This window comes from Manacus candei, unplaced genomic scaffold, assembly GCF_025592945.1.
Source record: "Manacus candei isolate 608988 ecotype Guabito, Panama unplaced genomic scaffold, ASM2559294v1 h1tg000028l, whole genome shotgun sequence".
In the NCBI taxonomy this organism is placed as follows: domain Eukaryota; kingdom Metazoa; phylum Chordata; class Aves; order Passeriformes; family Pipridae; genus Manacus; species Manacus candei.
In genome coordinates, this window is record NW_026138076.1 from 16,266,727 (window position 1) to 16,290,813 (window position 24,087).

At 39.0% G+C, this 24,087-nt stretch overlaps 2 long non-coding RNA genes across 3 annotated transcripts in view; one reads left to right on the forward strand and one right to left on the reverse strand.

Moving 5' to 3' along the window:
• The window catches only part of LOC127472356 (uncharacterized), a 50,340-nt gene that overhangs the window by 10,018 nt on the left and 16,235 nt on the right, over positions 1-24,087 (forward strand). Inside the window, exon 1 of one of the 2 annotated variants that reach the window (XR_007904972.1) lies at positions 19,429-19,813. The exons of the other annotated variant lie outside the window; for it this stretch is intronic. This is a non-coding gene — a long non-coding RNA (uncharacterized LOC127472356). Of the gene's footprint in view, positions 1-19,428; positions 19,814-24,087 lie in introns of those variants that run through there. 2 annotated transcript variants of the gene reach the window in all.
• Positions 19,329-21,956, reverse strand: LOC127472358 (uncharacterized). The gene is made up of 3 exons (XR_007904975.1): positions 21,907-21,956; positions 21,261-21,289; positions 19,329-19,443 (listed from the first exon to the last, which is right to left on the reverse strand). It is a non-coding gene; the product is annotated as an uncharacterized LOC127472358 (long non-coding RNA).

Genomic DNA, 24,087 nt, shown 5'->3' on the forward strand with positions numbered 1-24,087 from the left:
TCGATGGGTAGCCTGCTAATCCAAATCCACATCTTCTTTGTGTCCCCCAGTCAGAGTCCCCCAAGAGTTCTTGTGTCCCCAAGAGTTCTGGCAGAAGACAGGCCTTTTCTTAAGACTCGTCCTTCATCTCTGCTTGCTCACAGTTTTTAGATCCCGGTGAGAAAACTATAGAGACACTGGGAAAAAGACAGTAAATATAGTGCAATTGCTTTAAACTTAATTGAGCTTCACCTATGTTTTAAGAAAGCAAACATCAAGAACTGTCCACGTTACCTGAAATTCAGTATGTGCTTGAGGACTGACACTGTTTCTGAGGTAGATTTCATTACTGCTGCTTTCCAGACTGCAGTCTCAGATTTGTATAAATTTCTTAGAAATACTTCTAGCCTGTAATTATAGGATACTTGCTAGGATGCCCATGCACTGGCTCTTTTCTCATCTAAATTGGCTGTTCAAGTTGTTAGTCTGTGGGCTCTGGTTTGTTTTCAACAGTTGATGTCTGTCCTGTTACTGCTTTTTATCTTTTTCAGGTGTGCTTCTCAGCTCCCATGACCTCCTGCCTCCCTACCTGCCTAGAACAACCTGCTGCTGGGAACTATGTGCATAACATATATGCACTTAACGGCATTTTCGTTGTCTTTCAATCCAATTGCAAAGGTCATTTTCTTGGCTCATTGTCCCAGTCTTGTCCCTCCTCATTTTTTGCGCAATGCTATTGGCTCCCTTTTCTTCACTGTGTGAAATACAAATGACTTCTCTTTTACTTTCCAAGCCATGTTTAATCTACATCACCAAGAAGTATCTCTCACTGCCATTTTATAAACAATCGCCATATTTTAAAGTTCTCTTGTACATTCACTTTCATGCTTTCATCCATGCTGCTGATTATGCATAGCACAAAATCTGCCTAAATACTCCTAAACCCTTATTCCTCTGCTTTTCCAAGCCTCCCATCTCCGCCTCAAGGTTTGTCAAAGTCTAAGCATAGCTACATAACTGTTTTACTAGATACACTTTCTCATGTGAACCGTTATCACCTCTTCTTCCTGCTCATCTCCTCTCTATAAGCTTAGTAATAAATAATAGTCACTTCAGAGTCAAACCAGCCTGTTTTTATCTATACAATGCAAGCTACAATGAGAGTGGGTTTAGGTGTAATTTTAAAAACAGTATTAATGAAAAAAACACAGTAAACCAAACTTTTTGTCTTGTTTGTAAGTATATCACATACTTCCAGGAAGTAGCTCCAGCATAGGCTATTTAATTTGCCATACCAAAGTTGCTTAAATCTGTGGATTCCAGGAACAAATTTGCCACAGGGACTAAGAGAGAAAGAGGGGAACTGGAACTGTGCCTTTTCTGACAGATGACTGTTACTGGCTTAGTAGTATTAGCAGACTGCACCCTGAGGGGCTGTAGTCACTCTGATTCAGTCAGTGAGAACCATGCTCAACATGGTGTGATGGGGGCATGGTAGTGTTTTCTACAGGTCCCTTACCAGTATCACAGTCAAATTCAGCCCCAGTGCTGGCTGGACAAACATGTGACCACATGTCTTTTAGAGTGAAGCTACATGTGGTTCTGCACAATTCTGTTTTATTGAGAGCTAATATAGAATGGCATTTTTTCCCCAATTCTGTTCCTTTTGGAAATTCTGTTATTTTGTCATCTCATGTGTAGGTAGAGTGAAGTGAATATTCTGTTCTAAGTTATACCTTCCAAAAACCAATTGGAAGGATTGAGGCTGGAGCAGAATTTAGGCTAATAGCCAGGGTATGCAATTTAAGATTCTTAGAGAATTAAGACATCACTGAGAGGTGGACAGAAAGCTAGAGAACTGAGATCTGCATGCTTTCAATATTTAGCAGCTAGAAGATCACATTTTTATTCATGACCACGGAGTGTCTGTTTTATTCAGGAAAAATAGGTCTTGTCAAATAGCTTTGATATCGTTCTCTGGGAAGATTACAAGTACATTTGATAAAGATGACTATTGACATAATACACTAGAGTGTATGTAGGGCATTTATTTTATTCTATATGGCAGCTTACATAAAAGAGATGTATGGGAAGCAAACAAATCTGTTTTTCTGTATGGTTGTTTGCTATGTCACAGCTACCTGCAATATGCCTGCCTTCTTTCTGTGTTTTCCGTTACTTTATCACCTTATAATGCCTCTAGTTTAAAGATGTCCAGTCTTTGCATAACTTCTACCATCTTGAAGTATTCAGAATACAAATAATGGGCACAGGAACCAAAGCAGTTTGTTGAAGACCTGTCCTTTTCTAGTTACACCTCAAAACGCCAAGGTAAACATGTCTTCTCTGTTTTATAAAACAAGTATTATCAGTTTCCTAATTGAATGAATCAGTGATGCAACCATGGAACAAAGCTCATGAACTCTGAAAAAATGTCCAGCTATTATTTGCATCCTGTTAGACTAATCTCAAGGGAATCTATGGGTTGGATAGTGAAAGGGTGAAAACTACTCTCAAAGTGCCCAGTAAGAGTGCAGTCCTAGCAGTTATGAACACACATGCCAGTTGATAGGAGAGAGCTTCAGTCCCTGTGTGATTATGTTGAATCCCTCATGCCATTCACTGGTAATAAGTTATACAAAGTTTTATCTCAGTGATTTCAGTACAATTCTCAGTAGATTTCTTAGAATTTCTCCATGTAGGCAATGAAAGACAAAACTGGGGTGGTTTTTTTTTAGCAGTCAGGAACAAAAAGTACTGATAATAAAATGTCTCTTTAATTGTCTAGTAGTTTGGCTAATTAAGGTGACAGGCAATGAAGTTTCAGAATACTTATGCTTTTAAAAGATGGAGTATACACCAAATAAACAGTGCTAGGTAGCTGACTCTAGTATTCAGAAAGACTTGATTCCCAAGCCGCAAACCCTATTAATTGTCTGGATGTTAAGTATTGATTTTAGTAGGTACCTCATACAAAAGCCTTTGACTTCAGTCACTCAGATAATATACACACTCTCTGAGTAAACCATACACAGATGAAATTTCTGACTACTGGTGAGGAAGGCTCCCTCCTTCTTTATCTGAAAAAGTCTCAGAGGCTACACATTATTGTCTTTTTACTCATGAATGTGTAGGGAGCTGGGGCTCTGAATATTCGTTTGGCGAGTGTGGGAAACAAGGCACTAGAGAAATTACTTTTATAACATCTGTTCAATTGACAGCGCTCAAAACCTTTCATTTTCTTCAAAAGTATATTTTGATTGAGACAATATTATAAGAAAACAGGCGTTGTGTATTTAACTTTATTTGCTTTGAGGGAGACAAAATTAAATATAATTTTTAGTGGCTTAGTACTCATCTGATATCTCCTGAAGTAAAAAAGTACAACCTGTATCATTCTTAAGAAAGTTTCTCAGGATTATGAATATGTCTGTAACTAGTGACTAGTGTTATCAACAGAGCTTTTAAGTGAAGGCTTTACTGTTATAGACTTGTCTGACTTGGATAACAAACTCTTTTATTATTTCAGCTCATAAATCCGGAAGAGAAAGATACTATTCTCCTGGGTCAATGACAGACTAAAAGAGAATCTTTGTTTGCAGAGCTCCCCAGAGTTAACACAGTAACTAGTTAATGATTTCACCATGGTAATTACTTTCTATGGTCTGTCAGTCAGGCAATTTTAATGTATGCAGGATGGGCTGCATCAATTTTGTGCAATACTACTATTTTACCTACTTTCATGCTCTTTTCTATACGCCTGTCCATGACAAGTTTTGAATGTATGGACCAGTTTTTCTCAGTACCATAGAATCATAGAATGGTTTGGGTTGGAAGGGATCTTAAAGATCATCTAGTTCCAACCTCCCTGCCGTGGGCGGGGACACCTTCCACCAGACAAGGTTGCTCACAGTAAAGAATTTCTTCCTAGTATCTAATCTAAACTTAACTTCATTCAGTTTAAAGCCATTCCCCCTTGTGCTATCACTACATGCCCTTGTGAAAAGTCTCTGGCTTTTATTGTAGGCCCCCTTCAGGTACTGGAAGGTTGAAATCAGGTGTCCTCAGTCTTCTCTTCTCCAGGCTGAAAAATCCCAATTCTCTTAGCCTTTTCTCATAGGAGAGGTGCTCCATCCCTCTGATCATCTTGATGGCCCTCCTCTGGACTTGCTCCAATAGGTTTATGTCCTTCCTGTGCTAGGAAAGAACTCCAGATGGGGTCTCACCAGAGCAGAGTAGAGGGGCAGAATCACCTCTCTTCCTGCTGCCATGCTGCTTCTGATGCAGCCCAGGACATGGGCTGCATCAAGTGCACATTGCTGGGTTGTGTTCAGCCTCTTGTCCACCAGCACCCCCAAGTCATTCTCAGTAGGGCTGCTCTTGATCCATGGGCCCTCTTCTCAAGCTAGTCCAGGTCCCTCTGGATGGCATCCCATCCTTCAGGTGTGTCAACAGCACCAGTCAACTTGGTATCATCTGAAATTTTCTGAGGGTACACTCGATCCCTTTATCTATGTCATTAGTGAAGATATTAAATAGCACAGGTCCCACTATGGACCCCTGAGGGACTATGTCACTATGTCCATTGGGACTGAGTCGCTGGCCAGTGCCCTCTGGATGTGACTGATTGTCCAACAGTTTCTTATCCACCTAACAGTCCAGCCATCAATCCCTCTCTTTCCAATTTAGAGAGAAGGATGTTGTGAGGGACTATGTCAAAGGCTTTACAGAATTCCAGATAAATGACATCTATAGCCCACCTTGTCCACTGATGTAGTCACTCCATCATAGAAGGCCACTGCATTGGTCAGGCAGGACTTGCCCTTGGAGAAGCCATGCTGGCTGTCTCAAATCACCTCCCTGTCCTCCTTGTGCCTTTAGCACAGCTTCTAGGAGATCTGTTCTATGACCTTTCTAGGCAGAGAGGTGAGGCTGACAGGTCTGTAGCTCCAAGGGTCCTCCTTTCTACCCTTTTTAAAGATGGGCACTATGTTTCCCTTCTTCCAGTTACGTGGGACTTCACCTGACTGTCATGACTTCAAATATCATGGAGAGTGGCTTGGCAACTATATCAGCCAGTTTCCTCAGGACTCTGGGATGTATCTCATCGTGTCTTAGACTTACATACATTCAGATTCCTCAGGTGGTCATGAACCTAATCTTTACTTACAGTGGGAGGGAATTTGCACCCCCAGTCCCCATGCTGCTGTCCATCCAATCACGAGGTGTAGGAAGAGAGGCTGCCATTGCAAATTGAGGCAAAAAAGTTGTTGAGTACCTCAGCCTTTTCCTCATCCATTGTTACCAGTTTTGTATGCCAAGTTTGAGAAGAAAATAGTTTTTAAATATTAAAACTAGTTGGAATCATGCAAGTTTTGTCAGTATGGAGAGGTGGGTAGAGAGAAACTCATGTGAGGGCTCCCATGGTGCAAAGGTTTGGGACAGGGCTCAGCTATTACCCTTTCCCTAAGGTACACTAATTGCTATGTGTCTAATTCAGAAATTGCACATCATGTGCTATATCTTGTCAAGCTCACAAGTAGGGGACAAGGTGGACTAAAATGTACACACAAATGATAGCTGTGTATTTTTAAGGGTGCATTTATTCACCACGAACTCACCAGAATCATGATTTAGTCCTATCCTGCACTAAATTCCCAATTCATGAGCTTTATACTACAGTTGCATCACAGACTTATATGTGCTTTATTCAAACAAAGGCATCTAATTATACCTCTTTTATAAAATTAGGAGGTGTAATTAGAAAGGGACAGATCCTTGATAATATTCTTTTGTTCCCATACCTATTGTTTTGGTATTCTGAATACCACAAGACATTAGAAATTATGCAAATATTGGACTTTTTTGAACATGAGTTCACTGAGTATGCTTGCCAATGTTTGTAAAGGACTCTGGCACTCAGTTGGAGTGCTGACATTGGTTTCAATTAGTGTGTGATGAGTCCCTTTGTCGTTGAAAGCATCATGTTTAAAGGTATAAATAAGCAAAGTAACCGGCTAATAAAATGTAAAGTGAAAAAAAATCAGTTTTAATATGTTTGTAGGAGCTAGGTCATGACTTTTTTCAGCACAACAGTTGGAGTCACAGCTTGGAGAAACTTGAGAACATCTGTTATTTCTGTCAAAAAATACAAGTACATTGAGTAACTCACACCTTTGAAATTCCTTTATGGGGGTGGAAGACAGCTCCTCTCTGAGACAAAGCTGATTTACTCAGGATATGGAGAACATTTGACTGGTTCATCATTTAGGTCTCTCATAATTCAGACACAAATGTTCTTTGGAAGAAAGCTTGGAAAAGGTTTTTTCCTCTAGGGTTAGTTGATTCCAGAAGGAAAGGCTAAAATGTCTTACAAATTTGCAATATGTAGCAGTTAATTTTGCATATAAGCTTATTTAGTTTGTAAAATACATGAAGTTGCTGTCTTAAAAAAAATAAAAACAACAAAAAACCAGAAGAAATCTACTTACAACTGATCTGTGATCCAATACTAATTTTCTTTTGTACATATTAAATGCAACTATCTTACTGTATATTTTTGTAATAGATTTTGGTAAATCTATTTTCTTTTGTAGTAAGTCCTAGGAAAAAATCAGCAGGAGCTGAAAACATTTCTTATAATCAACACACCTATCATATATGCATACATGTTACACCCCTGGGCATATACATCACAACACATAATTCAAAGATGTTTGTTTTTTTTTTTTTAAACCTATAATATACGTCCTTTGTGTCATCACACACCAAGGACTCCATGTTTTACAAACACACTCACATATTCCATCGACCCTTTAACTAACATCAGCTAAGAGGCTTTTGTTTTGTGGGCTCATGAAAAGGGTCTGAGTGACAGCCATTTGAGAATGAAGATTCCTGGACAGGCCAATGTGCCCGAAATACCAAGGAGAGCCTATTATCTTTCATAGCAGACATACTGGGCTCCCTAGCAGACAGTAAAGGAGGGGGCAGAGAGAACGTGACAGAGATGTGGAAGGAGATGTAGTACTGGTAAGAGCATGGAGTACAGAAGAAATATTTTTGGGTGTGAAAGGCGGTGAGTGTAGGAAGCAAATAATCAGTATGACTGGGAAGGGGGATTTCTATGAAAGAAACTGTTCTGTACCTTATTCCCTTTTTATCTCTAGACTAGGTGTCTGTTTAGGTGATGCCTCCAGTGACATACAGGTTTTGCTGCAAGTAGTGTATAATGTAACAGTTTTGGCAAATGGGAAGCTGCAATCCTCCTTGGGAAAGTTAATCCATTGAACAGAATGTGGTAGTTGAACAGTAACTCCCCAGAAACCCTACAACAATTCACACAGGGAAAGTTTAGTTATAGATTAACCCCAGATGAGGGGGTTTGATTGCTTAGGCAAACTTAACATCAATTCAGTATAACTGAAAATAACATATTTTGTTCTACTTTTCCTAATAGAATAGAAACATTTCAGGAAAATTGTGATTTGGACACTTCATTTTCCAGGGGAAAAAAAGGCAAAACGTTTTGTAGAACTTTCCTGACTTTCTCTAAATCAAACAATATTGTGTATAATTTAGATTAGGTTTAGGACAAATGAGAAAATGACAGATAAGTTAGAGTTTTCTTTATTTTTCATGTTGGTTTTAGCTCCTGTTCTAGCTCCTATTTCTTTAGTGTAACTTAGTGAGTTTTTGTGGTGATTTTAATTTCATCTGCATGTGCAACATCTTGTTATCTGTCTCATGCAACAACCCATATTTCTCTCTCACATCGTCTTGATCTCTCTTCCTATCAGTCTCCCTCACTTCTATATATCTTTTTATTCTCTGCATTTATTTTTTCTCTTTCTTTTTCACCAAATTGACCGAAAGTTCTATCTCATGTGGTTTTCTAGTGGTATTTTAAACTGCAATACCAGCCTGCCATTAACTTCTCATTCTCTCCCTCAGAATCACATACTGACTTTTCTCTCACATTTTTAGAAAGCAGGTCCTTCAGTTTCCTTCCCTCTTCACTCCACTCAGCCATGATTTTATTTTTCTAGATCAAGACTTCTGTGGTTTTTTCCCTCAGTTATTTTTCTTCCAACTTCAACTTTTCCCCTAGGAGGTAGAACAAGATAGTAAGTTTTGCCCCTTGGATGGCATTCCTCTCTAAATGAGAAAGGTTATTTCTGTTCTCGATGGTGTTTAGTCATTAACAGAGACAGTTTGCTTTGCAAATATTTGTCAATAATTTAGTTAAATAGTAACAAAAATTAAACTGTTTGATTGCAAATCCAAAATTCCTTCTCCTGTAGTGGTTCAAGTGGTTAGGTCATACATAAAAGGGAGTTTCAGGTTACAGAGTAAAATATTTTAAAAAGTGCTTTTTAGTATGAACATGTGTATAGGCAGCAAGAACAATTAAAAATATTCCTATTAGAAAGTGAATTAACAACCAGAAAATAAAAGTTACAAGTTACCTTATTAATACTTTAAAACATATTTAACTGAAAGAATACACACATTAGACTTTAGGTAATACAAAGCTTATTTTTCCCCAGAGAAAAAGAAATCATGGCCAGAGTACATTAGTAGAGATAATTAGAGATTTGTTTCTTTTCTACCTCCCAAGGTAAGGCTTAATCCTCTCTTTATTGAGAGCCAAGTGTTAGTCAAGGAGCCTGCTGCACAGATTTGGAACTGGGATTTAGCTCATATTTTCAGTATTCTGGGAAGCAGCTATCCTATGAGTTTATAGTCTGCATTGCTTTTTATTTTATCCTGCACTGTAATGCCCTGGCATGGATTCATGATACATTTGCTAGCTTCTATCATGATATAGTGTGAGGCTTTTCATTCATGACCAGTAAACCTCCAGAGCTCTTCTGTCCTTTAGCACAGAAGGGGATTTGTATTGGGCACACAATGAATGGCACAGTCTGTGAATGAGAATAAACCGATTATCCCAGAACAATTGTGCCTTTGAGCATTTCAGCATCATGTTGCCCCATTGTCAAGTGTGCTTTAAGGATAAATGCCAAACAAATTTGGGGTTCATTTGAGTGGGGCAGATATTAAGCAAATTGGTCTTCTGTCTTTCTTATTTCCAAACTGTGGTTTGCAGCCTTGTAAACTGGTTGGCTCTTTTAATTTCCAGGTTAGATGGGAAAGAGAAATGTAGCAAGGAGAAAAAACTACATGCTGAGGTTAAGTTTTGGGGTTTTTTTAAAGGCCTAAAGGTTAGATCTACGAATGTATTTAAGTAGTATTTATGTGTGTGATGTTAAAATTTGCTCTCAAGTGAAATTTTACACTGAAGGATCTGTAACCCACAGGTGCCAGCTTCTCTGATAACGAAGTTCCCACATGGCATGTGCCCAGGGGTGCCTCAGACTTGCTGGTGCTGGAGAGCTCTGGGTCTCTCTCATCTGTGTAGGTCTCAATGAGGTTCATAGATGAGGTAACTCCTTCATAACTGGAAATTCATCCAGTCACCCTCCTGGGCTTAATGAACACAGGGTTCATGCAAAATACAGCTAGCTCAGAAACAGGTAGTGGTACTTTTCAGGAGAAGAAATATGGAGCAAGGGACACTCTGTAGACCTGAGAGAACAGCTTAATAATAATACTTAATAGACCAACCTGTGGATGCCTGATTCATACTTAACTGTGTCGTTTGGATACCAGTCCAGAAAGAGAAGTGGATGATCTAAAGATGAGCATCTCTAGAAGGGATGGATATTCAGTGGATGTGGGTATCCAGGTGACCCCATGTGACAGAGGCCTATTCCTACATGGTGGTTTGAAGGATCATGTAGAGAAAGGGTAAAGAAAATGTTTTGCTGCTTGCTGGGTTGACTTGCTACAGATATTTTTTTTTGTGTTTAAAATGAAGTTGACACAGAAAAGTTTTATTTATTATGTTACGCTGATAAAAAGGCAAGAATGGCCTGTAACCTCTCTTTGTTTGTCCAACAGCTTAATAATTAGAGCATTAATGCAGACACTGTACACAAAGTGCATTTAATTTACTGCTTTCAGGAATCTGAAATGCAATGCCCTTATTACCAGTCTATAAAATGTTCTAGTATTCTGCCTACTGAATTCCCTTTAGTGAAGTTTTGCATGAAATGATTAAATATGCTTTGGACTGGGAAGAGTGAGTGTTTCACTTGCTAGTGAGAGTACTCCCAAAGAAAAGGGAAGGTAGGGGAGCCTGGTTCTTATGAATAGTTAATGTAGGATAGTTGCCAGAAGAAGGACTGAAATCCATGTGTCTTCCCTTGTGCAGATCTAACCACCAGGCTGAAGAGGTTACTCTCTTTACATGCAAATAATTGGGTCATTCAATTGCATATTTTCACAATGGGTAGAGGAACAGCTCCTCACTGCTACTCCTGAACTTGGTGATGTGTGGTGGTGAGAGTATTTTTTGTGGAGTTTTGCAGCTTTTAAGGCAAAAATCTCCATGTTTGGTTGGGAAGTGGTTTTGTTTGTTTATAGGAAGTGCTACTATGATAACTCAGCAGTTTCTACAAGAACACACCTGTTCACCAAAAGCTTCTCCAGTGTAAATGGCATTCCTAGTCAAAAGCGAGTACATGTCACGTGTGTAAGTGTACCCAACAACTGGGACACTCATTCAAAATCTAGCAGACAGAGGTCAAAATCAGCTTGAATAGAGTCTCTTTGATCTCAGCTGAACAACCAAAACTGTTTGCTCTTCTGGAATGAGCAGGTCTATCTCATTTTATTCCTGTAGGTTTTTTAAAGCATACGGGTCCATCTCAAAGCAAAACAAACTATTTTTCTGAAACCACTACAAATCTTTGTAATAGCAGAAAGCAGTCTGTTTCCTGCCTTCTGAGTAAAAAGCATGCCAAAAGCTCCTGAATGTCTTTTGTACACATCAGGGGTGTACAGGCCCTCTTTTCACCATAGGGATAGGAAGCCGTTGTGGGATTGGCTCACTGCAGAGGTATAACCCTGAATTAGCAGGAAGGAGGCTTAATGGAACCTGAGTACCTAATTACCTGTCAGCTGTGCCTGGAGGTATGAGGAACCTGTGGTGGCAGCTGGGGAGGTAGGTAGGAAAGACCTGTGAGAGGAGGAAAAACTCACTGTAGTGACAGGGAGCTGCAGGAACCTAACTGGGGACAGGAGTTTTACCATTTGTGCTTTGAGTGAGGGAAGGCTGGGATCAATTAGGAGTTCTGCAGAGAACTGTGGTATGAGAGGGGCAGACGTATTTGATTTGCAGTGGTGTTTAACAAGACATATGAAAGTTGAGAGGGCTGTGCTCCCCTGTGAGAAGTGTTGCAGCAAGGCCTTGGTGACCACTCTGAAGGAGGCTCACTCTTTTTTTGTGGTGCTTGTGCTTAAATCTTGATGGGGGCTCCAGTTTGCACAGGATTTGTATGGCAGCACTGGTGTGGAAAGTTGTTTGCAGATAGAGATCAGCTTGAACAAAGGGATAAGTTGAGTGGTTTCTTGGAAAGAGGCTGATACCTTTGATAACTTGCTCCACAGATTAACCTTTTTTCCCTTCCTGAAAAAAGATGTAGCAAGGTCTATGCATGTCTTTGGCAGGGCAGTGGGTGCTGCATAGCTTTGGTACTCATGTTTCTGAGACAGTGCTTTTTCCAGTTGTTTTCTGACATTCATAAACAGTGTCTTCTTTGTCCCTGCCCAAGTATACTGAGTGAGTGCTTATGGATTTCTTTCTAATGCCTGAGAAGGAGGCTTTTGAAACTTTGCTTTCCAGAAGAGATACAGGCAGCGTGGCTGACAGACTGGTCATTACCACTGGGAATTTTTGACTGTAGGACTTGTTTGTTCCATAGGCCTACCTGAACCTGGAACTTGTGACTTAAAAGGGCTGTTGGTATATCCCCCATATACCCCATCAGTCAGTGTGAGCAAGGGAGCTTGTTTTTTTGTCTCTATAGTTCTAAGTAGTTCAACTCTGAAAAAGACACAAAAATGATGCAAGGTTTTCTATTCTAAGCTAATTAATAGTATCTGTAATAGCATTGTGAGCAAGTCTGTTGGTTACCTGAGGCCTTTTTGTAGCCATAGAGTTAATTGCTGATAACATAGAGCACATCTTCATCATATTGGTGTGGTGTAAAACCTGAATCTTGTCACAAAACTCTTGCACAGGACAAGTCTAAATTCAGGAAATCTAGGTAATCTTAGTGGCTACTGTTTGAGCTTGCACATTATCAGCTATCTAGCTTTGCTAGGTTGTTCTACTTCAATTTAGAAGTAAACTAAAAATGAAGCATTTAATTTATTTAGAGAAGATCTACCCTACTTTTGTCTAGAGCAATTTTCTCTTTTGCAAAAACAAAATGGTCTCCCTGTAGCTAGGATATGTATTTTATCTTACCATATAAAGGTTCTCAGCTGCTTTTCCCCTTCTAACTTTTAAATGGGAATTTTCTTTCTTCACCCTCAATGATTCAAGGAGCATATATTAGAAATTGTGTTTGATTTCTCTCACAAACCAGGGCTGAACAAAGAATCATTGCTGTTTATCTTCTAATCATTCAGAGCTTTTGTCTTCTCCTGTGGTAGTGTATGATATTGAAATGTTAATACTTCTAATTGGCAGAACTGAGGTATTCTAATAAGAAGTCCAACTAAAACTGGTTCATTAAAACTGGTTCTATTCTTGTTAAATATTAACTTTAAATTTAAATTACATGCTGGAAACAATCGTATTAGAAGCACTTCTATGATTAAGAAGTTATTAAGAGTCACTAAAATCCTCCTTATGCATACTTATGTCTTATACTTTTATCTGTGTGTCTTAAAGCTCTAATGGCACTAGAAATAATTTCTCACAATGCAGCTCTCCATAATTCCCACTGGTATGCTGAAAGATAGCATTAAGAACATCATTAAGAGCATAGTCTCTCTATGTTCCCATAACCTCTCTGGTAATTTGCATGTAGCTGTCTAAACTACAGCAAAGTTAATATTTACAGCAAGTTAATACATTACTAATAGAAATGTGAAGCACACTTATTCCTCCTGGTTATTAATATTATTGGCTGGGCACAGATGTGTTTTCATAGGATTTGTTTGCTTGCTTCATATGCGCTAATGACAAGTGCACTCAGAATCTTGCTGGACACATTCAATTCGTAAGAGCACTCTGTCCTAAAAGCTCGATTATATATCAAGATGGGAAACCCTTTCATGTTTCCAAATGTCCCTGTAGAGTGGTGTTGGGAGCAATAGCAGGCAGGCTTTACTCTAGATAAACATAATGTATGGATTGTAGAGCAAAAGTGTTGGCTGAGTCCGCGGGGTATGTACAGCTCCTTTGGGAGACATGCATGTTCTGTGGGTCTAGGAGTGGGCCATGAGGGTACAACCCACACACAGTGAAGAAGTGATTTCTGTTTGCCAGAGCAGTTGAATTAGCCTTTCTGTACATTCAGGCATGCATTGCTATGTTTGATGATCAAAAACTGGAAGCACAGATTTGGATGAAATTGCAGGACTTGATAAGCTGGTACTCAAGGCATGAATCTATTCTGCCAGTCCTACCAGGCTGCTGCTTTTATTTGCTGGTAAGGTAAGGAACTATGCTATAGTCTTTCCAGATGTGATGAAACAAATATTTTGTTAGAATAGAACATATTTGCATGTATTTGCTACAGTCTTGAAGTGTTAGCTTCCATCAGATGGCAAGGTGGTAAATTTCGTTGATTTAACTTGCTTCTCACTGCTGGCAGCCTTCTGTGCCTTACAGATCTGTTTTTACTGAGACCATTTCTAATGCTCAAAAGTTGGAAGCAGTTTTAAGTTGTTTATTTAAAAGCTGTCAGAGAGCTGAGGAGAATGAATGTTTTCTTAAAGTAGCCTCAGGCTTCCCATCTGATCCTGGGCTGTGCTACTGCTAAGAATGGGGACCCAACTTAAGAGCAGAGAAAGAAAGTGTTGTTACTTAGCACAGCATCTAGTTTTCCTGTACACTGGTTGGAGCCTGAATGAACTTTTGCAATAATGTTAAATGTGGCTTTTTCATCAGTTTCCTAAGGGAAACTGTTACAGAAGGTTTTAATCTTTTCTTTCTGACTTAAAGTCCTTCAGGACCAGGCACTAACACTTTGTATGCTGTCTTAGCATGTCTTGAAGCATTTGTCCCAGCATTTGTGCCTGGGATCACTGAATAATTGTATAATGAAAGGGAAAACAAATGGTAAATGACTCTCAATTGCTTTGGTTGTGCTAACTGCACTTAGGTATTTGCTTAAGTGAAAGCTTTTAGCAGGAATAGCTATGCATACAGAAACAAATTCAAGTTTTGAGAGTTCTACCTAAAATTTCTGTTTGCTTCCACAACAGCTGTAAGGATGAAATAAACAGAATAGTCTGACAGGAACCATATGCCCTTTCTCATGTCAGAGCTATAACGATCAAGTTGTTGTACATTATTGCACTCGCAATGAAATGTTTGTAAGCTACGTAATAAAGGCATTTAGCAGTTAGTCTCTCAGATACTGAAGAACTCAAGCTGCATTTAATAGGAAATCTTTCAAACAGTCAGCTTGGGTCATAAGGGAAATTGTAATATAAGAAAGGTAAGCATAATGTTAATCAATACTCTATTGTAACTTCCTCTGAGGTATGTAACCAATTGGTTTGGTTCATGAATACACATAAACTGTGTTTGGAAATAACCCCCTAAATGTCTCTTATTTAAATGGAGAGGAAACTTATTTATGGGGAAACTACCTGGAATGGTTGTTCATTGCTTCTCTAGTATTTGATCATGGTTTTGCAGAAATACACTTTTACACTTTGCTTTTTTAAATACATGGCAACAGAAAATATTGTATATGTGAATGACTTTTTATGTGATCTCTTTAAAAGAACAAGTCCTACTTGAAAAGAAGTAAATCTGGCAAGTAAGGGCTAAGTTGTGATACAGTAAATGATTCTAGCTTTTTGAAAATGAATACCTAGAGACAATAGCAGCATTAGAATAAGCCCCCTATTCTACACTTATAATAAGCTTAAAAATGCTACTGCAGCCCTTTACGACGCACACCTTCTTAGTGTTGAGCTTCTAATGTAATTTAGATGACTGTCAGATCTGACTTTTAAGAAATTAAGTAGTGGCAAGTATAGCAAATTCTGACTTCGTTGCCATATATATAAGCCCATTCCTCAGCTTGATGACCTGTTACAAAATCTGAGAAGTTTTATATTTGAATACTTACAGGATATCAGTAAAGGAGCAGAGTTCTACTATAGCTTTCCAAAACTGAGAGAGAGAGAAATACAATAGAGACTTAAGGGGAGGTGGTTTAATTCTGCTTCACTTGCATTTAGTTCTTGAGGGTTATGTTTCCTATTCCTTTTGGCTTTCCAGTTGTGCCTGACATTGTAGCATAAGGAAGGTTTATACAAGTCTCAGAGCTTGTTCCCAAGTAATCTTTTAGAGACATGGATTTTTTAATTGATTTTTTTTCACAATCCTGTTAGAATAATAAAATGAAGGCAGCTATTCTTTACCTGAAGACATATCAACCTAGTGGCATTTGCCTTCAGATTAGGAACATAAAGCAGCAGGAGACTGATTAAAGCAAAATCTTGTTTCCTTGCAAATGTTACCACTATCATGTCATTCTAAGTTCTGGTTTGTGTTGTTATTGACCTTGGGCGCTTCAGTGGTGCCTGAGTTAGAAAGAAAGATGGCTATTATTATTATTAATCAATACCTACAGAGGACATCTGGGACAAATTCTGATATATTCTGAAGGGACAATCAGGACTATTTGGAACAGAATGGATATTGGCAATATTACTTCCTGGGAAGGAAGGAAGGAAGCAAAGAGTGCCTAGCCTTCTATATCTAAATGTGATGTTGGTGCTGTAATAAGAGATCCTGAAGTCAAGATTTTTTTTCCTTTTTTTTTTTTTTTTTTTCCCCCACCTGGATGTCTTGTTTAGAGAAAATGATGTTATGTGACAGGGTTACAGCTGAAGTTGATAAAAGGTATCATTCAGTTCAGAATTGCTTATTTTGGCACAAAAATAAAATAAAAATAGCTAATGCAATTTTAAAAAATCTTTTGGATTCAAAGGTAGGGGATAGGTAGCAATGACTGTGATTACGGGTTTTAAGATTTATAGCTCACTAGTTATTTACTCTCTAGGATGCTAGTGGGATCACAGAGCTACGTATTATTGGAATTTATGGGCAAATGGCAATGTAGCAACATGCTGAGTTGTTGGAAATTTCCATATTTGCTGTATTTTGACGGAAGACTCCGTGGAAAAGCATTTCCTAATTTGGTTTGGCTTCCTTGATGCTAGCAGATTCCTTGTAAGTTTATGGAAAATAATTTTGTAGTTCCTGCTAGAATATGCAGAATGGCATGATGTGAGAATGTAAGAAGTTAGTATTTTTCATCTTCTGTAAGTGAGACTAAATATAGGCAGCTGGGGAGCAAAGTAGGTGTCTGTGGAGGTGTGTTCACCAGAGATTCCAGAAATCCAATCCTGTTGTGCCACATGTTCTTTTCGAGACCTAGGAACACTAAGGCAATGTATGTTTCTATGAAGTAAAGGTAAATACACTTTTTGGAATGAATCCTGTTGAATCCTGTTCTTGGAATGAGTGCACAACAGAGTTTTGATTCATAAGCATTGGAGTACCTATCTGACCTAACAGTGCTTAGTCAGGGATGAGAGGGAAGGATATAAGCAACAAAACACATACATATTGCTTCTCCTTTTTATATTTGCCTCACCTTGAATTCTAAAAAAAATCAGGCATATATAGGTGATCAAAAAGCTAGACCATTGTTAATGAAAATATTGGAGCTGCTGTGTACTTTTTATCTATCCATTCTCACAGGATGAGGGAGTTACAGTAGGGTCACTGTTTAGATCCAAGACTCCATGCTGGTTTATACCCCAGATAACTTAATTTGGTAGAGTTAAGTAGGGAATTATATGCTGCCTAAATTACAGATACGTGCTATCCTTGTGTAGACTTGGTTTTTATTCATTACTGGATTCTACTCATGGCATGTTCTTACTCTTTCCTGATTTATAATGGATCCCTTTATTGAATTATTGAGCAAAACTTTTAAATAAAACATCAAAGAATTTTCGTCTACTATCAATTCTCCTATAGTCATAAGATATATCAACCCTTAGGACCACTTTCCTCATCAGAATACTGACACTGCTAGACTTATTCCTAAATGTGCTGTGCTCTAAAACGTTCATCCAATATAGACTTTTTTCTTCTAAAAGTGAAATGATTTGCCTTATAAAATGCAGAATTAGATTACTTCTTGTACAAATATCTTCCACAGTAACTGTTTTGCTCTTTCTGGCCACCTTAGATGTGCAATAGTTTTATAGGTGAAGAAAAACAAGGTACTAGCAAAAAATACAGTTAAATTGCTTCTTAAAAGTACATCTATTACCAGAGTTGAAAAAAAGACTGGTGCTTGACTTGTAGCCCTTGGTCATCTTCATTTTTCTCCCTGTTACATACTGCTTTGCTTGGTCTAGAGAGCCACTAAATCCAGACTATGGAACTATTGTGATTTTTTTTCTCAGCAATCCAGTTTGTGTGGAAATCAGAACTTGAGCTCAAGTCTTCTCATGGCCACTTGTGTAAACTCTGTGTTAATGTGGTTTTTGGTTTGTTTGTTTAATTTGTCTGCTTATTTGAATGCATTAAAACTGACTTTATGGTTCTGATTTCTGTTATACAATAACTTTATGCTACCTTTGAGCTTCTTGTCACGTCCATAGAACCAGTAAGTCTGGTTTTTTGCCTGGAGGGGACTAGCATTTAGTTTGCACATAACAAAACAAAGAGAAGGCATAAAGCACTGTTCAGTTATTCCAAAACCCCTAGAAATATTTTGTAGTATAAGTATTATGCTTCAAGGACAGATGATATGAGGCTAGTGGGAACAGCATTCCATTTCTGAAAGTATATGATTCACAGAAAATGAAATTTGAAACAGCTTGGCTTTTTTTTTCTTTAATAAGTGAAATACCAAAAGGAATAGGCATATTCATATTCGAATGTTTAATTTCTGTGGACGCTATTTAAATATATGTTTTTGTCGTCTGGCTACTATCTTAAAGTCTGCAATAGTCTTGCTAGGATATCTGAACTAGAAAACCCTTTTATTATGTCTTGTTGTCTAATATCTTACTCCCTCAAAAGGAAATCAGCTGTACAAGCAGAAAAACCTATTAGGTGCTGATTTTAAAAAAGGGGGAAGGGACCAATTTTCACCACAAGCTAACACTTTTACAGGCAAGAGTTTTTTGTAGGGTTGGCCTGAGATGAGGAGGTTTTTTGTAGCTAAACATGATTTCAGTAAGTGCTTGGACAAAATTTAGAACAAGTGTAGGTCTACTGAAGGCAAAGACACTACCTCTAGAAGCCCCTAACCTGCATTCAGGTGGAAGCTGGAAACAAGTTGAGGATGTGATATAGCATTATCTCCTTGCCCTGTTCTTCTGCTCTTCCCTAGAATCTCCTACCAGTCCCTGACAGAAATAGGATACTGGCTAAGCAGTGCTTTGGTGTATGGCTTTAATCTGCTCTTAGTGCACCTTCTTGGAGTTGGCCCCACCTGTGTGTGTCTGGGCAACAGAAGGTCTTTCTTACTGCTTGGGCTTGTCAGTATGTTTGCAGCTGAAACTCTTTGAACTCTTGTAAATAACTGATTTTCCAACACCCTGCCCCCACCTTCACCCCCATTTAATACAAAAGTAAAGCAAGGGAATCAAAGGCAGTTCAAGATGTATTTACATACAAACTTCATTTGAATCCTGTGACAACCTACTTCCCTGACTGCTTCTCATACCAAATTCTAACAATAGGATTTCTTTGCTTTATGATCTAAATTGTTTTACTTTTTGCCTTCAGGGACCTAGATATGTCTTTATAAATTAGGTTTTTATCTGTATCAGATGCTCCTGGCATTGCAGAGTCTCAAGTTTTCTGTATTAATTATCTAATATTTCACATATGTAACATTTCAAAGATCTTTTTTATGCTTTAGTTTGCAGCATTTCTGTGAGGCACACTCCCAAAGACAGCTGCTTCTCCCAGTTTGCCCAGCTGACTGTAAATCTTTCTTTCCTTTGTTGATGAAATGTTAGTAAGCTGCTCTCAGGCACTTCTTAGCTTTCTAGCAGTTACTGCTTCTTCCCTGAGCTGTTGAAAACTCCCAAATTATGCATCCGTAGCTCCTGCTTAATTTGCAAGAGCCATTAATTTCTGCCTTTAATTTCTATTCCGACTGGCAGTGGGGATTGTGGCAGTCCCAGGCTGTGCTGCAGTACTTGACACTTTAGATCCTTCTACTGAAACTTGAATGTCTTCAATTGCCATCAAAGATCTTTTCATCTCTTATTGGTTGTTTAGGCCACTTACTAGGCTCCATCAGCATGCTGTTCTCTGATACAGAGCTAAATCATACAAAAGACAAATGAGAGAGGGGTTTTGTTATCTCTTTGCCATGGGATCTCCCAAACTTTGCCCAGGCCCACTTCTGGTCTTTCACAAATAATGTAGCTCTGTAGTTAACAGTGGGTCAGAAGATTCTGTTACATTGTGGTCCAATGCTGTGATGCAACACTATTGTTTTATGCTGATAAAAGCTGTTCCCCAGCTCTGACTGTTTCATCACAGCTGGGCTTCTCAGCCCCATGAGGACTGCTGGCTTTGCAGCTTGGGCTACCCCAGATCAGCTGGAGGTAGAACCATGTTTTCCTGTATAAGTCTGAGGAGCCAGTTTATTTGCTACATTTTGCGGAACGCTGTCTGACCACAAGAAAGGTGATGTTCTGTGTGGTAGTTGTGAGATGATTTGAGCACACTAATGTTTTCTGTACCCTAGAAGATAATCCAAGAGATGTGACTGCTCTCTAATTAAGCAGGAGAAAATGTCACAGCTACATACTGACTCGCTTTTTCTTGTCATATGCCCATGCGGGCACAGTATTTAGGAACTGAGCATCAGATCTTTAATAAGATGTTCCAAAGCTATATCCTTTCCCTACACTTTCCTCAAGCCACCTCATTTCCACCATTCACAATCTGGACACAGTTTGACTCTGATTCAGAAATCAGTAAAAGACTGCCTCTCTCTTGTATTTGTGGAGATGAAATAAGAGTTCAGCAGGAAGCTCAGTGATCAAACATTTCTTAAAGCAAACCACTTGCAGAGGTGAGAGACAAAGGTGCTTCTGTCAGGGCTACAGGGAGGGATACCAGCAGGGAGAAGAGGAAGGGGAATGCTTGTCAGCCCCTATCTTCTTCCATACATGTGCTAGGAGATGAGAAAGCTCCTTGTCTTGTCAACATCATCAGAAGTCAGAAAGTGTCTGTGTGTGTGCACTGCAAGGAATGCAAATATTATAGCAGAATTAAAAATTACAGCAAATCATGAACGGAATGTGATTTAACGATGATAACAACAACAACAAGCTACGTCCTTTTAGGGACTGCAACAAGAGGAAAGTTGTTAAGAGAGCAGACAGTGCCCATTTCTGTGACACACGATGTTATTCTTGCGGTTGTCCTGTGCAGAGCCAGGAGCTGGAGTTAATGATCCTTGTAGGTCCTTTCCAACTCAGGATATTCTAGGATATTTACCACTAGGTGCTATTGCTTAAGAAAGGAGAACAAGAACATGGCCTTAGGAAATATGATCTGTATTCCAGCACTTCATTAGAACAGGTTGCGTAGGGATGCTATGTTTATTCTGTCAGCAGAGATTGTTTTTTTAAAGAAAACTGTGTATTAGTTGTGATTTGCTTTATTTTGTCTTGTAAGAGATGGATAAAAAAGACTTTTAATGATTCTTCAAATTTACTTGGATCTAGATGTGATTTTATTTCACCTTTGTTTGGAAACTCCCCAGGTTAAAAATATTTTTGCACCCTGCTGTCAGTGGTGTTCTTGTGGGTTGTGGTCTGTGTAACTGGACATGTAGGTCAGATAGAGAATTTCACTTGCACTCTTAGAGGGATATAATGCCCCATTTTTCCCTCTACCACAATAGCAGAGAATTCTGTGATCATTGTCCAGCAGAGAAGTGATAGTTAGGTAATAAGAACCATGATAATGTGTTGTAGCACAAAGGGTTTTTACATGAGTACAGATGTATTGCTCCCGACCACTGAACCTATACTTTATGAAAATTATCATGCACTTGGTGCGAGGAGCACCTTCCTCATCTTATGCCATCTGTGCATGTGGACGAATATTACAGGAAACTCACTTGTACATCCACTTGTGAGTGTATCCTTCCTATTAAAAAAAAAAAAAGCCATTTTTAGATCGTATCTTGCAGTAGAAGATATTAGATTACAAGCAGACTACTGCTGAGATAATTCACTGTTTTCCATTGTATTTCTTGGGCTAGAGTTCTTGTTCCGCCAAAATGCAGACACCAAAATACCAATATACTAACAAGATGGTATTCACAATATTTTCAATTTCAGGAAAGATTTTAACAAGTCTTTTTGTCTTAAAGTGCATGGTGAACATGAACATAACTATGAAAATCATACTGGTAGTGGTATGAAAGAAGAGGGGTTTATTTTCCCACATCAGTTGTCTTATGGATGATAGTGTGCACACTGTATTGATCTCTGACAGTGGGAAGGTAGAATAACCATAAGAGAGATCACCACTCTTTCATCTGCTTAGAGGTAATTGTATATATAATAAGCTAGGATCTTTTAGCATAAACAAGACCTCTGCATAAGGATATTAAAGAGGTATATACCAAAAAGTGTGCTGATTTTGGCTGCAATAGACTTAATTTTGTTCACAGTAGCTGGTATGGAGCTGTGATTTAGATTTGTGCTGAAAACAGTGTTGATAACAGAGGGATGTTTTCATTGTCACTGAGCAGCACTTACATAAGGCCTTTTCTGGTCCACATCCCACCCCTCCAGTGAGGAGGCTGGGGGTGCACAGTGGGTTGGGAGGGGACACAACTGGGATAGCTGACTCCAGCTGACCAAAGGGATATTCCATACCATATGGTGTCATGCTCCACGTATACAGTAGGGGAAGAAGGAAGGGGTAGATGTTCAGAGTTTTGGCATTTGTCTTCCCCGGTCACTGTTATGCGTGATGGAGCCCTGCTATCCTGGGGACGGCTGAACACCTGCCAACCCATGGGAAGGGCTGAATGAATTCCTTCTTTTGCCTTCCTTTTGTCTGTGGCTTTTGTTTTCCCTATGAAACTGTCTTTATCTCAACCCACAACTTTTTCACTTTTACCCTTCCAATTCTCTCCCCAGTCCTGGGGGTGGGGAGTGAACAAGTGCCTGTGTGGGGGCTTGGTTACTGGTTGGGGTTAAACCATGACAGAAGAATAATGAACATCACGTAAGAACTAGGGACTAGTAGGTAAAATGGTCTAGCAGTGAGTTTATAATTACAGGGGGATGCAAGGCAAAATTAAACTGTGGAAGTCGTTGTAAGGTGCTTTGGGTGCAGCAAATGTGTGCTTCAGGGGAAAATTCATAGGGGAAGGGGGTCCATCAAAGGCTACTAAACAAGCGGATGTAGATTTAAAGTTCAGGCTCAGAGATTTTAACACTGTAGCATGGAGACAATAGCAATCTATAGCAATCTGTATTCTTTTCCTGCTGGGCTAGATGAACTTTTGGCTTGTCCTGGCATAGTACTACTGTTCTTGTATTAGTGAATGTGGCTTTGCAAATATATGCCAAACTCACTAACATATCTGTCTTTATACATTCCCCTAAATAATGTAGTTGTTACCTTTTGTCTTCATGGAGTTTTCTACAAAATAATACAAACACTTGAGTATATTGCAGAATAGTCACTTTCTCAGTATCTCTTCCTGGACACTATGTAAGTTAAAAGTAGGCTCTTGTGACAGATCAAAGAATTAAAAGCAAATGTCTGGTCAAGTGAACATAGGTTATCTTCATATTGGGGAATAACCATTTTAATCATCTTCACGATTGTTTTCTTGCACTCAGAGCCTAAGATTCTTCACTGTCTTCATCCTTAGGATGAAGGATTCTCTGTTTAAATATTTGAATCCATGGCACGGAGGTAACCTTCACCTCTATGCAAGTGTGTTTGGAAAATGTGCAATGCTTTGCAGAAGACTTAGTACTTTTCCAATATATGGTCATCATTGATTAGTTAAACCACTATCACGTAACTATTGCAGAGGCATGATATTAGAAGTCTCCAGCAGTGACCTCTCTCTGGGTTGATATTGAACACGGGCAGGCATCGTCTCAATCTACTGACGCAGTATTAACTGAAACTCCTGCAGTCTCACTTCTCTTAGCTATACCGTGTTTTGCAGTACATGAGGCATTCCTGTGATAATGTATTCTGTGCATCATCCCTTTCACCTCTGCAGGCAGTATTTGACATCTGAGGGTGCTGCTAGGTGGCTGCAGTTGGTGGGAGGGCAGAGGAAATGAAGGGAGGAAACTGCTGTCCCTCTTTGCATCCATTCCTTTCTCTGGAGTAGCCATGGGCATCTTTACTTGATTCCCTCCTCACTGTCCCCCTGAAGGAATCTGATTGGATAGAGGCCTTTTAGCTTTTCTTGATGTAAAGTAGGGAAGGTGAAAGGGAGCAGAGAGAAGGGGTGGAGATGATTATGTCAGAAGACAACAGTAAGGTGTATACTGAAAATGTAATGCTTTAATTTGTTAATGACAGGATGTCGTGAACTCTTTAAACAGGTTTTGCTGTTTATAGGTTTGCTGAGATTTCATTGAGAGGGGGATACTTAAATCCTGATTAAATCCTGTAATACTGTGAGGGAAGAAAAGCTTTCTTTTTTTTCAGCCAGAAAGATATGCAATCTGAGAGAGAACAATTGCTGGCTTTCTTGCTAGGAAAGGTCTTCACTTTCTGCACTTCCTAACTCTCTGCACTTTAAAAGGTAAAGAGCAAAATCAGTTTAACCCACTAGAATCTAAGGAACAATCATATTTCAAACAATTACCATAAATGTGTTAAGTTTCTTTCCTCCCTTCCCCCAAATCTCAATATGGCAGATGACCAAAATGCCACAGGTACCCCACACTTCCTTCACT